The sequence below is a fragment of the Centrocercus urophasianus genome, unplaced genomic scaffold (genome assembly GCF_019232065.1).
Source record: "Centrocercus urophasianus isolate 14NV4802_14NV808 unplaced genomic scaffold, USGS_Curo_1.0 seq_11, whole genome shotgun sequence".
In the NCBI taxonomy this organism is placed as follows: Eukaryota; Metazoa; Chordata; class Aves; order Galliformes; family Phasianidae; genus Centrocercus; species Centrocercus urophasianus.
In genome coordinates, this window is record NW_024884253.1 from 6730690 (window position 1) to 6744425 (window position 13736).

Below are 13736 nucleotides of genomic sequence, written 5' to 3' on the forward strand. Positions count from 1 at the left end.
CATACAGTAACAGTGGAAGGCAGTGCATCCTCCATACCCACAATGTGGAATTAACAACATGGAGTCCTTTCAGACATATTTTGAAACCTAGAATCCTAGAATGCTAGAATTGCTTAGATTGGAAGGGACCTTAATGTCAATCCAGTGCCAATCCCCTGCCATAGACAGGGCTGCCACCCACCAGATCAGGCTGCTCAGGGCCCCAGTGAACCTGGCCTGGAATGTCTCCAGGGATAGGGCATCCACAGCTTCTCTGGGCAGCCTATGTCAGTGCTACCACCCTCTGAATAAAGCATTTCCTCCTAACACCTAACTTAAATTTCTCCTTTTTTAGGTTAAAGCCATTCCTCATTATCCACTTTCTGCCTATGAAAAAAGTCAGTCCCTCTCCTGCTTACAAACTTCCTTCAAATACTGGAAGGTCACAGCAAGATCTCCCAGAGCCTTCAGCCATCCAGGCTGAACAAGACGAACTACCTCACTGTTTTCATAGGAGAGGGGCTCCAGACCTCTGATCACTTTTGTGGCCCTCCTCTGGACCTGCTCCAACATCTCTGCATCCTTTCTGTATTGGAGGCATCAGTACATTACTGGATGCAGTACTCCAGATGGGACCTCACAAGGGCAGAGTAGAGGGGGACAGTAACCTCCCTCTCCCTGCTGGCCACCCCTCTTCTGATGCAGCCCAGCATACTATTGGCTTTCCAGTCTGTGAGTGCAAACTGCTGGCTCATGTTCAGCTTTCCATCCTCCAGAACCCACAAATCTATTGCAGTCCCAAGAACCACTGCAGGACAGCAGTCAGCAGTGATGGCTGAAAACAGCATCTTATCCCACATGCTATGAACCAGGAGGAGGGGTTGGTGAGGGGAACAGACTGTTCCTGAAGAATTGGCCCAGAAACAGCAAAAGGAGCAAACTCAGGCAAGGAGGAGGAGGGAGGTTCGGAAGTGGATGGAGCCAGCTCTCAAGTCAGCATGGGCTTTGCATGACAAACACTATTCCAGACACATTTGAAGCTCAGATTCTGTTTTAATATGCAACAGAAATCCCCCAAATGCATCTGTACCTTCTCTCCCACCCCCAACAAAGGAAAGCTGCCACACTGCAAATGGGGATGGAAAAAAGGAAACCCATAGATTTGCCCTTGGCTTGTACAAAGCTTTAGGGACAAAACTATTGCTTTCAAATTAAATACAGTGTAAACTACAAGTGGGGAAATTAGAACAACTCTTGGCATCAAATCATGAAGAAAAAAAAAAAAAAAAGAAAAAGGAGTGAAGTTATTCACATAGGAAAATTATGTATTGTGCTGGAGAATGAATCCTGATGCCCCAGAAGTCAGTGGAAGGAGAACTGAAACATAAGGCTTTGGTAATCCAGATGTGAGAGAAAGAACACGGAACAGCTGGTGAAAGCAGTGCATGCTGATAGACTCAATGGCGTCAGCTCTGTGGATGGAAACACATACATTGCATTTGCAAGGCCAAGAAGAGCGTGATACATTCTGCTTCAAGGAGCAGAATGTTCAGGGTGAAAAGCAGCATCTTTTGCAAGGAGGAAAGTATCAAATAACCATGTTTAATCTCTGGCCCAAGAGATGAAGTGACTGTCCTGAAGGCAGACAGGATGTCTGTGGCAGATCCAAAAATAGCAACTAGATTTCTTGTTCCCTCACTTTAACCATACCATGATCCCTCCTCCTACACACAGATAACAAACCAAGTTGTTTAGTTCTTACTGGATGCAAAAAAGAAGTTGTTCCACTGAGCTAGTTCTCATATGTTGCCGGCTGCTCAGCAGTCACTTATTTTGTGTTTTATCTTTCAGCCCTCACACACACTCAATGCTTGCAAAGGGCATGAATCTCTCACCTCTCCAGCACCTCCAGCTCCAACACATCATTGGTGATCAGCAGTTTACAACTTGCTGTGCTGATGCAATGCGATGTAAGAGTCCCTCATGCATGACTCAGACACTGAGATACCTACAGGGACTCAAGTAAAAAGCACGTAGGTGGAAAAATTCCCCAGAATTCCAGTGATCTCTTAAAGCTATAAATGACATAAAACCAAAAATAACAACAGCTTGAGGTCGCACCTTGAGTACTGTGTTCATTTGGGCTCTAGAACAAAGATGTTGAACTGCGTCCAAAGAAGGTCAATGAAACTGCGAAGGATCTGGAGCTCAGGTCTTATGTGGAGCAGCTGAGGGAACTGAGATTGTTCAGTCTGGAGAAGAGGAGGCTCAAGGGAGGCCTTATTGCTCTCTACAACTACCTGGAAGGAGGTTGTGATGAGGTGGGGGGTTGGCTTCTTCTCCCAGATGACAGTAACAGGATGAGAGATAACAGCCTCAAGTTGTGCCAGGGGAAGTTCAGGTTGGACATTAGGAAAACAGTGGTCAAGCACTGGAATGGGCTGCCCAAGGAGGTGGGGGAGTCACTGTTCCTGGAGGTGTAAAAGAAAGCGTAGATGTGGCACTGAACGCTATGGTCTGAGAAGGTCACAGGCATAGGCTGATGATTAGACTAGATGATCTTGAAGGCCTTTCCAACCTTAACAATTCTATGATTCTATTAAAAAAACCCCTTTTTTGCAGTCACATGTACTGCTGTAGCTCCACCCCAGCCCACCAACTGGTGGGTTCCAATGAAGTGCCTTAGCATGTTGCAAGTATAAAGTGCTTCAGACTTTGCCATGCCCATTAGCACCCTCACATCTTCCAGAAAACAAAACAAAACAAAACAAAAAAAAAGAAAAAAAAAAAGAAAAAAAAAAAAAAAAAAAAGAAAAAGAAAAAAAGAAAAAGAAAGAAAGAAAGAAAGAAAGAAAGAAAGAAAGAAAGAAAGAAAGTAGGAAAGAAAGAAGGAAAGAAAGAAGGAAAGAAAGAAGGAAAGAAAGAAAGACAAACAAAAAAAAAAAAAAACAAAAACCAAACCACTCCAGGAAACTACCGCTATTTCTCCCACCCTAAAAAACATAAACTGGTAAAAACATTTCAGATCTTAACGGATAAAGCTCCTGCTTTCCCACAAAGGAGAGGACACACTCTATGGATCCAGGAGGAAAAAGATTAATTTCTCATGATATGGGTACTGACATTTTTGCTTCTCTCTGGAAAGCTGGCCCTGGTCCCGGCTGCACGCAGCGCCCTGCAAGCCAAGCGGGAGCTTCGAGCACAGGGCTGGGCTCCCGGCTCCCCGACACAGGAGGGCAGTGTTGGTGCACAGATGTCAGGGCTCGGAGCTCTCCTGCTCCTCCCGCTCGAACTCCTCGGCTGGGGTTTCTCCCCATGCACGCCTCGTGTCCCAAATAACGCGTTTGGGGAGCGCACATGGAGGGAGATGTGGTGTTAAGCCCAAATATTTATATCTGCGCAGCTCCCGGTGGTTTTTCTAAGCGAGTTTCCCCTCTGTGTTACAGGGTGAGCAATAAAAGCACGATCAGCGCATTGACAGGTATGTGATCACACAGGGAATGGGACAGATGGAAGTCTCCAACTAATCCTCTTTCAAATGGTGGAAGCATCGAGGATGGAGAGGTTTTAAAGAAACCCTAACTGTGCTGCTGTCATATCAATTTATTCCTCAAATCAAACATTCCAGCCTTCTAGATGATACCTTGGAACACATTTTAATATAGATGAGGGGAAAAAAAATAAGTTAAAATATGACACAGGCACCCCCTCAGCCTACAGCAGACAGCTTATGTGATACATATGGAATAACTGACACAAATAATAAAAACATAGGTGTGTAGGGGGAATATACATGTCTATTTTTTGCATATACATATAAGTAAATCATACCGAATTCAGCATACCATCTAGAAGAAGCAGAAGTTTCTTATCAGAGTATGAAAGCAGGACAGTAGTGCATTGTTCCACTGCAAGCTTAGGAGCCCACCCACACCCAGGCAACTCTGACGAGCGAGGAAGCCACCTGTCTGTGCAAACATGGTCACACCAACCCTTGGGGGAACTCCAGTGCACCAAAGAAGCCAATTATCACTTCTGATGCAAAATCTCTAAAAACAAGTAAAGCGACTCCCAGAAACATGAGTTGGTGACATGACATCTACTTGCATTTGACCCCTTTCTGATGCCCACGGAGAGCTGTGTATCACAAAAGTATTTGGTTAAGGGTCTGCTTTTAGAGACGTACAATTGGTACTCAAAAAAAAAACAAAACAACAAACCAACAACCCAGTGAGGATTAGAATCATAGAACTGTAGAATCATAATGGTTGGAAAAGATTACTAGGGGATTATCTAGTCCAGCTGTCATTAATAGTGAATACATCATTAACAGCAAATGATCTTCATAGATGAACTTCATTGACAGATATCAGGGACATCAATATATATTTAACTATGGTGACTGCAATAGATGAAGTCAAACTTGGAACAGGAAAGCTGGCTGAATTTGCACCCATATTCTTATAACAGCGTTTACCAGCCCACACACAGGTGCTGTGGGTATGACCTAGTCCTCCAAGACCAAGAGCAGGAAATACTGCCAGCAGTGCTTCTGAATAAATCACCTGCTGAGTGGCCAAACTAGTTAATGGAAAATGCATACTTCCCTAATTTATTTTCCTTTTTTTTTTTTTTTTTTTTTTTTTCTTAAAAATGTAACTGAAGAGTTTTATAGCATAATCCACTTGAAGATTCTCAGCACTGGCTGCAGTTTTTGTGGTTTGGTCCTTCCTTGCTAAAGAGATAAAATGACCCAGCTGTTACTCTAAAACCAAAGACTTGGTTGCCTGCAGGCAGCCAAGTACATGTGCCAGCCATTCGAGAGAGTGCTTAATTTCCTCCAGATGGATTTTGATGTCTCTGCCTTCTTATCAGCCCAAATACAGAAGTTTCCCTTTGTCAAAGCAGATATAAACTGGTGATCATAAATGTGAAATATAGCCTACTTAGTTATCGTACATATGATGGAATGTTTTGGTGGGCTTCAAAACCCAGGAAGCAAGATCCACAAGTCCAAAAAAAAAACCACAGAGGAACCTCTTGCACCACAAATATAAGCATGCAAAGGACAGCATTTAGCAGACATGGCAGTGACAACAGTTTATAACACAACCAGGAGATGCTTTGAGATACTGTCAGAATTTCAGGACAAAGCTACCAGCCTGAATGCAGAGACCTGGTATAAGATAATCCTGAAGGTCTTTTTCAAACTGGATGATTTAATCAGTCTGTGATTCTATGAATGTCTGCCCGGTGCAAAACAGACAGTCTCATCTTGAACAGAGACAAACTCAGTGGAGTCACTGTTCTGGGTGTTTAATGTTGTCCCCAAAAGAATCATATATAATCACATAGAATCATGAATGGCTTAGGTTGGAAGGGGCTTTAAAGATAATCGAGCTCAAAACACCTGCCATGGGCAGGATTGCTACCCTACAGATCAGGCTGCCCACAGCCCAATTTAACCTGGTCTTGAATGCCTCCAGGGATGGGCCATCCACAGCTTCTCTGGGCAGCCTGTGCCAGTGCCTCACCTCCCTGAGTAAATACTTTCTTCCTAACATCTAACTTAAATTTATCCTTTTTCAGGTTAAAGTCATTCCCCCTTGTTGTATCACTATCAGACCATGTAAAAAGTCTGTCCTCTCCACCTTGTAAGCTCCCCCAAGTACTGGAAGGCCACAATGAAATTTCCCCAGAACCTTCTCTTCTCCACGGCTAAGTGAGACCAATGCCCTCAACTTATCCTCATAGGAAAGGTGCTCCATCACTTTGACATCTTTGTGGCCCTCTGCTAGACCCACTCCAGCAGCTCAACATCTTTCTTGTGCTGGGTGCCCCAGGCTTGGACATAGTAGTCCAGACCTCACAAAGACAGAATAGAGGGATACAATCTGCTTCCTCACCTTGTTGGCCACCCATCTATTGATGCAGCCTAGGATACTTTTGGCTTTCTAGGCTGCAAGCAAAAGGCATCAAACTGCTTTTAAGCAAAATCGTGCTTCCTTCTTTTCTCTGTGATCACCCTGTCACAGGCCAAGCATAATTTCAGGGAGATGAGGAAAATTCAAGAAGAGAAAGAAGTAATTGTCCCTTCTACTATTGGCTGTTACTCAAAATCTTCAATTAGAAAATACCAAAACCAAAACAGGATGGTACTCTGGAAAGCTGTAGAGCACAGAAAGGAATCATAAATTTCAAACCACACAGAAGTTTCAGTTGAATTTGCGAATTGTAGCAAAGAGACAATTCTATAGCATACATACAGTCCAAAAAATTGCTACCATCTAACACAGAAGAAAAAATCCCTGTGTCATCCAGAGCTATTTTGGTCAAAGTCTATGTGGGTTGCATTGCCCTTGGTGGCAGTAGCAAGTTTTGTGTCAAGTGTTGTACAGAAGTTCTTTACTACTGTTGACTTTACTATGTTCTTTCCATTACATATGGTTCTTTCCATTACATTTTCGAGAGCGCTGGTGGAGGTGACTGCCAAGCTGTTTTCCACCATCTATCACTGTTCCTGGTCAACTGACAGGTCCCAGAAGATTGGAGGCTTCCCATCTACAAGAAGGGTTGTAAGGAGGATCTGGGGAACTACAGGCCTGTCAGCCCGTCCTTGGTTCCAGGAAAGCTTATGGAGCGGATCATCTTGAGGGAGGAATCACATAACATGTGTGGGAAAATCAGGAGATCAGGCCCAGCCAGGATGGGTTCATGAAAGGCGAGTCTTACTTGACCAAGATGACATCCGTCTATGATCTAGTGAGCTTCCTGGTGGATGAGGGAAAGGCTGTTGACGTAGTCTAGCTAGACTTGAGCAAAGCCTTTGACAATATCTCCCACACTATTCTGGAGAAGCTGGCAGCCCGTGGCACTGAAAGGTACACTCTTTGCTGTGTAAAGAACTGGCAGGAGGGCCAGGCCCAAAGAGTGGTGATGAAAGGAGTTAAATCCAGCTGGTGACTGGTCATGAGTGGTGCTCCCCAGGAGTTGGTATTTGGGTATGTCCTATTTCTATCTTTACTGATGACCTGGATGAGGGCATAGAGTGCACCCTCAGTAAGTTCATAGATGACACCAAGGACTAGAGGGAATGGCTTCAGATTGGATGTTCTCCAAAAGAGCAGTCAGGCACTGGAATGAGCTGCCCATGAAGGTGGTTGAGTTGCTTTCCCTGGAGGTGTTCAAGAAACATTTAGATGTTTTACTGAGTGACATGGTTTGTTGGAAATACTGGTGATAGATGGACAGTTGGACTGGATGACCTTGGAGGTATTTTCCAACCTTTGTAATTCGATGATTCTTTTATATGGGTGCTAGGTATAGTAGTTCCATGTTTCTGTATTTAATGCTACTAACTTGGTTGAGTTAGTGTTGCATGCTGGAGACAGAATAATCAAACTAATGCTTCATATTCACTTGGAAGTATTGCACTGGAGAGATATTTAGTATGCCAAAAAGGGAAAGAACAGATGCACCCTAAATATCAGTGACGATAAACTGAACAGAAGGAATTTGATTCAGCTCTAATAGAAAGGTATTAAAACAACAAAAGCAGTACTAGTATTGAGAGTCTTGTTCATCAAAGAAATCAAAAACATCAAAGAAATGCTGGACTAAGATACCTTGCTATTCTGCTCCATCACCAAGCATGAGATATCTTTTCTTCCAAATCTGCAAGAAGGCAAAGTCTCAGGAGAAGGTCTGGAATTGCTGTTACAGCAAGGTTCTAGCTGCACGCATGTCCAGCAACATCAGGATCCAGGTATACTCAGCTGATTCACAACCCCCCTTGGATGGATGGATGAACCCACAATTATTTCTGCAAGTACTTCTCAGGTTTCCCTTTGGGCTCAACAAAAGCCGTCCTGGAGTTCATGAAACTTGGCCTTCCAACTTGGTCATCTCTCAATTGCTTTCTAGGTTAAGTAGAATGACAGACCCAGAATAATAAAACAGAACAACATGGGAGCTATTGAGAAAGAGAAGTGGAACACAGAGATGACCACACAGTTCTGGAATGCATTAGCAACCCAAGTATTAGAATTTCATTATTCAAGCTGTGCTGCAAAGCTTAGCTTAAATGCTATCTTCTTCAACAGCTGTTTCAGCCTAAAGGCTCTTTTCCTTCCCCATCCACAAGAAGAATTATGCATACAGCAGAGCCAGCTGTTGGCACCCCAGAGAGGTAAAAATGCATTTTCTTCCTACTACTTTCCCATACCTAGCCTAGAGCAAGGATTACAAATCAAAGCCCAGTCTATTAGAAGTCACAAGGGATTAAGAGAACTCTAGAAGATTCACCCAGGATGCCAGAATAAGCAACAGTCAGGAGAGAAAAACATAGGTTTTCAGTATGGATGCACAGAAAAACAGGGACCAGTGGAGGTACCACCTAGAACTGGGAGACCACTAGTTTGCAGGAGAATTAGTGATCCTTCCCACAGCTAGCAATCCTAGAGCAGCACAGAGGAACATCTGCACATATCTGCTAAAGCAGCAGACTCAGAGACCCTCAACCCGGGAACACATCTGTAAAAACAAAATTCTGTGATCTCCTGCCAGCCAGCATTGAGCAGTGAAAGGCTGAAGGTAGCCTGTATCAGGATGCAGCAACTTCTGGGCAGGATAAAGCTTAGAAGAGGCACTGATGGGAAAATTTGGGTGCTACGAGCCCAAGCCAGAGATATAGAGTTGATTTCTTGCTATGTACAGGAAAATAAGTGGGTAGACTTTGTTTGACTTCTTAGGCTTGTTCACTGCCACACTGGCAGCTATCAGTCAAAATTTCTACTTAATAGAAACATAAAATGTTGTGTTTAACATAAGCATCTTAAGATTGACAGAGGTTGAGCTATATTATAAGAAAGCAAATGGAAAGTCAGGAGGACATCTTAATCTAAGGTGCTTACCTGCTTCTCCCAGGGGCAAACTCAAGTTTGAAAAGAGAAAGGAAAACTTCCCCTGATTTCTGATCCCCAGCTTGAGACATTGACAGGTTGGATACCCAAAAGTATCTTGAGTTGAAGCTGTGGGTATTCAGCTTCTTCCAGGTCACATCTGCCAATGTCCTCATGCACAGCAGTACTTCTTTCTTTTTTAAAAAAAACAGTTTCATTTCATTTCCACTCACACATGAGAGCCAAGGCTGTACAGACAGGAATGCTTAAGACCCCACTGGGACACTGAGGCCATCCAAAAAAGAGCAGTTCTCAGAAAGATGAGTGTTGACACAATACTAAAGCATCTCCTAGTGCCCCAGTGTGGGAGCCCAGGGCTTCTGAATCACAGAATCATATAATAAAGCAAGTTGGAAAGGACCATCGAGTCCAACTCCTGAATAAAGAAGTCAAAAGTCCCATAGAAACGTGGAGGACTTCTGAAATTTTTGACCTTTTCCCAGCACCTTGGGAAAACAGAAGAACATAAACATACACAACTCTTTCAAAGAACACCCAACATAACCATGGGAATCTCATAGTTCTGCTAAAGCCCACAGCTATTATCATTAACTAATGCCTTTCCCCTGAGAATCCCTGCCAGAGGAGTACTCACATGGGAGGCAGAATTGCTGACACATGAAGCAGTCTCAGATTTGGGTCTGGACCTCAAAGCCATTTGAAGCACCATTCAGTTCTGCCTTCAGTGTGCTGCTTTAAAAATGGCAATAATTTTGTTATGTGTAAGGATTTGCAAGGGGTGCTGCTGAATAAAACAGATTTAGGAAAGTCTACATGTGGTGCAACCATACACGCAGGAATGACATCTACCAGTGTTGAGCCATAAGATAGTCACAGCTGGCTCTTTTGCTGCTCTAATCAGAGTAACTTCAATTGACATCTGTAATGTATGGAAGTGGAGGATGAAACTATGCTTCTAAGGACCACAGTCAGCTTCTCTTTGCTAAGTATATGCAACAGGGAATGGTGGGAAGGTTAGAGGGAGAAGTACTATGAACCTTGAATCTATGCTGCTTGAGATTATCCATGTGACATTATCCATGTTGCAAGTTTGCATCCTTCCATTACAGGGCTCTCAGTAGAAAAACCTCAGCTCACTTCTCTCAGAGAGCCACGGGATTTTGCAGGCAAGGATAAAGGTGTCTTTTGTTCTAAACTATATGTGAGATGCTAGCAAAACAAATAGATAAATTAATAAATCAACCTCTAGATTTTTCTTTTTCTTTCTTTCTTTCTTTTTTTTTTTTTTTTGGTTCAAACTTGGTCAGAATGTGGTTTCTTCTGGAAGATCACAGAGAAATGTAATAATTTTTTCCTGCCACCATATCCAAATATTTTGCAAATGAATTTCTTGGCTCACATCTGTGCCAATAAATCTTATAAAAAGAAGGAAAAACCACACATTACAGTTCTCAAACCACCTTCCACACAGCCTTAGGCAGCTCTGAATTCAGGTTGTAATCAGTGACCAGCTAATGAAATTGCTGCTCACAAAAGAGGTTGTAAAATCATATTTGAACATCTCTCTTCTCCTTTCCACCCGCTAAGCCAAAAGTGTGGTGTTTATGTGTCATGTCTGCCATCACATCAAATAAAAGTGTGAAACCTGCCCACTAGGTGATATATGAAGAGCAGTACCACTCTGCCATCTGACCTGCTGTTACCAGCACCATTGAAAGAACTGATAGTGACATTTCAGTATTGAAAGGGGGCTATAAGAAAGAAGGGGACAGACTTTCAGCAGGGTCTGTTGTGACAGGACATGCAGAAATGGTTTCAAATTAAAAAAAAAAAAGGGGGAGATTTAGTCTGGATATAGGGCAAAAACTTTTTACAGTAAGGGTGATGAAGCACTGGAACAGGTTGCCTAGAGAGGTGGTGGATGCCCTGCTCCTGGGGACACTGAAGACCAGGCTGCATGGGGCCCTGAGCAACCTGATAGAGCTGTAGTTGTCCCTTTTCAGTGCAGGGGAGCTGGATGATCAAAGGAGAATTCTGTGGGACTGCACTCACTCCTTGCCTACACACCACCCATTCCCCCACTTCACACTGGGGATTTTAGAAAAACCCAGTCTTGTCCTTCTTCCTATATAATTCCCCAGTTTTCTAAAAAGTGCAGAATTGCTTTGCTAACGATCACCTTGCTCCGGGAATTTTTGTCCCATCTGAATAAGGGATCTCCTATCCGCCGAATCAAGAGGACAAGAAACAGAAGATCCCAGCTCTGATTCCTCTGTACACAGAACTGAAAGGGGCCATTGCACCCAGAACTAAAGCTCTTGCTGCAGAAATGACTCAGGCACTGAGGAATCTCAGCAAAGCTGATGGGACTTGGGCTCCCATGGTCTCTGCCCTTATATGTATTAAAAACATTTTAAGACATCTGAAAAGATACACCTGAAGTTCTAATTACACTCTGCTATTTCATAGAATCATAGAATCATAGAATGGCCTGGGTTGAAAAGGACCTCAAAGATCACCTAGTTTCAACCCCCCTGCCACAGACACGGTCATCAACTACTAGACCAGGCTGCCCAGAGCCACCAAACCCTTTACCCATACAGTTAGGTCCCCGTACAAAACCTTATCAATAAAACATTTTACGAACTCAGTGACCACCTGTGGCTGAATGCAGCACTGAGATGAGGGTGTTTCCTGCAGGACCTGAGAGCTGCCTTTTGAAGACATACCTGTTCTTCTCATATTAACCTCCTCTCCTTTTCTACTGGCAAGAAGCCCACATATACATATATTCTAGAAAAGGTTCTTCACCAGAAGTCGGTGGGCATGGAACAGGTTGCCTAGGGAAGTGTCACAGCCCCAAGTTAACAGAGTTCAAGGAGAATTTGGACAAAGTATCTGATTTTTGGGTGGTCCTGTGGTGAGCCAGGAGTTGGATTCAGTGATCCTCAGGGATCCCTTTCAACTTGGGGTATGATTCTATTAGACGTTCTCTATGATTCTATTAGACATCTCCTTGAGCAAGAGATATCTCTCATGAGCAAGGTGGTCATGACAGATAAATATTTATAATATCTTATATCACTTTCAATATCCATTTTACTGTTTAACATCTCTTAAGCAGACCAGATCATGCCTGATCTTCCCTCAAAAGTCCTATAAATACTGCACAGACTAATTCTCCTTCCCAGTTGCTCTGCCCTACGTGTATCATCTCTCTGCACTGTCACACTAGTCACCCCCATTCTCCCATCACCTTTTGTATAACAACCACAAATCTCTCCTTCAGCAGCTTACTACTTCCATCCCACAGCAGCTCAGGTGTAGAGAAGGTCCACAGAAAGCCAGCTCCTCACTGGAGCTTTCTTTCTCAAGATGGCACAAGCTCCTAGGGTCCAACTCCACATCTTGGTTCAGGAGATGGCAATGCCCTGGGATACTTCGAGGAGATGGAGTTCCACCAGCACAGATAGTTTGATAGCTTGAACTGGAAACAGTCCAGAACCATGACTCTTTTAGACTATTTTTTTATATTCTTTCAACTCTTTTGACCAAATACATTGCCAGAACTATTCAGATTTCACCCACTCATTCATCCCCATAGCAGACGCATGTGTCTGCATGCACTTACACATACTTTCATGCTACAGCTGCTTTTCTGACAAACAGCTTTGATATCAGGGAGCCTGGGATAGCCACTATGAGATCTCCAAGGCACTCACACACATCTCCTGTAATAACCCTGCTGGAGGGGAGAGGGAGGAGTTGGGGTCTCCTGTTCTGTTCATGTGACTTTTTGCTTGCTCAACAAAATCAGAGTTGATTATTACCTCAGAGAGGCAGAGGGGTGCATTTTGTTACTAGTTTTGTGATCGTTGGTTTGGAGGGTTTTTTTTTCTGTTTTGAAGAGGCACCATATCAGCCTATCTCCACATTCAAGCAGGACTTATCGTCTGCCATCTGCCTGCACACAGGTGCGTTTCACCACACCACGCGTGCTGCTTTCTCGCTGTAATGCCCCACTTCATCTCTCTACAAACCCCACGACCTCTGGTGCCAGCAGCCCTACAAAGACAAATCCCTCCCCGTGCAAAGCAGTTCATTTCACCCCTCTGCGAGCAGAAGCGATGCTCAAACACTGCCTTACACGTGGCTGTCTCAGGGAATGCCACAGCCTCAAGCGTGTCGCTGGCACCCACACTCTGCACCTCTTTCGGGTTACCCACCGCTCCTCAAAGCCTCCGGAGACTGGGACTGTTCCCGGCTCTCCCGATGGGAACAGACCCTCCCCGCACGCATCACCTCCCTGCCTTGGCCGTCACCTTCCTAAACGCGACCGCTCTTACCCCGGCAGCGAGAAACAAAACTGCCCGGAGACAGCGCCGGCAGCGGCACCGCACCTGAGGGGAGCGGCCGGCAATGTCTGCTCCCGACCCCGGTCCTTCAGCCAGCCCCGGTCCCTGCACGGCTCGGCACGGCTCCAGCCCCGCTCCCGGCACCGCCGTGCACAGCCGCCCGCCTCTCCGCTCCAACCTGCTCCCCTAGCAGCCTGACTCTGGCTGCTCCGGGCAGCACTGGATCACCTTTTCCTCCTTGTTTTGCTCCACAATAATAATAGTAGCAACAAAAGAAAACAAACAAGCAAACAAAAAGAGAAACCCACAGTTTTGTGTGCAAATTCACCTGGATGCTGAGCAGAGATGAACTCACAGGCACTTCTGCACTTTTCCTTTTTCATTTTTCCTTTCCTTACTTCTTTTTTTTCCTTTCCTTTTTCCTTTTCCCTTTATTCCTTTCCTTTCCTTTCCTTTCCTTTCCTTTCCTTTCCTTTCCTTT

The 13736-nt window shown here is 44.3% G+C and overlaps 1 protein-coding gene across 3 annotated transcripts in view; it reads right to left on the reverse strand.

Moving 5' to 3' along the window:
- Positions 1 to 13736, reverse strand: part of CCN4 (cellular communication network factor 4) — a 37790-nt gene that overhangs the window by 23573 nt on the left and 481 nt on the right. The window lies entirely within an intron of this gene.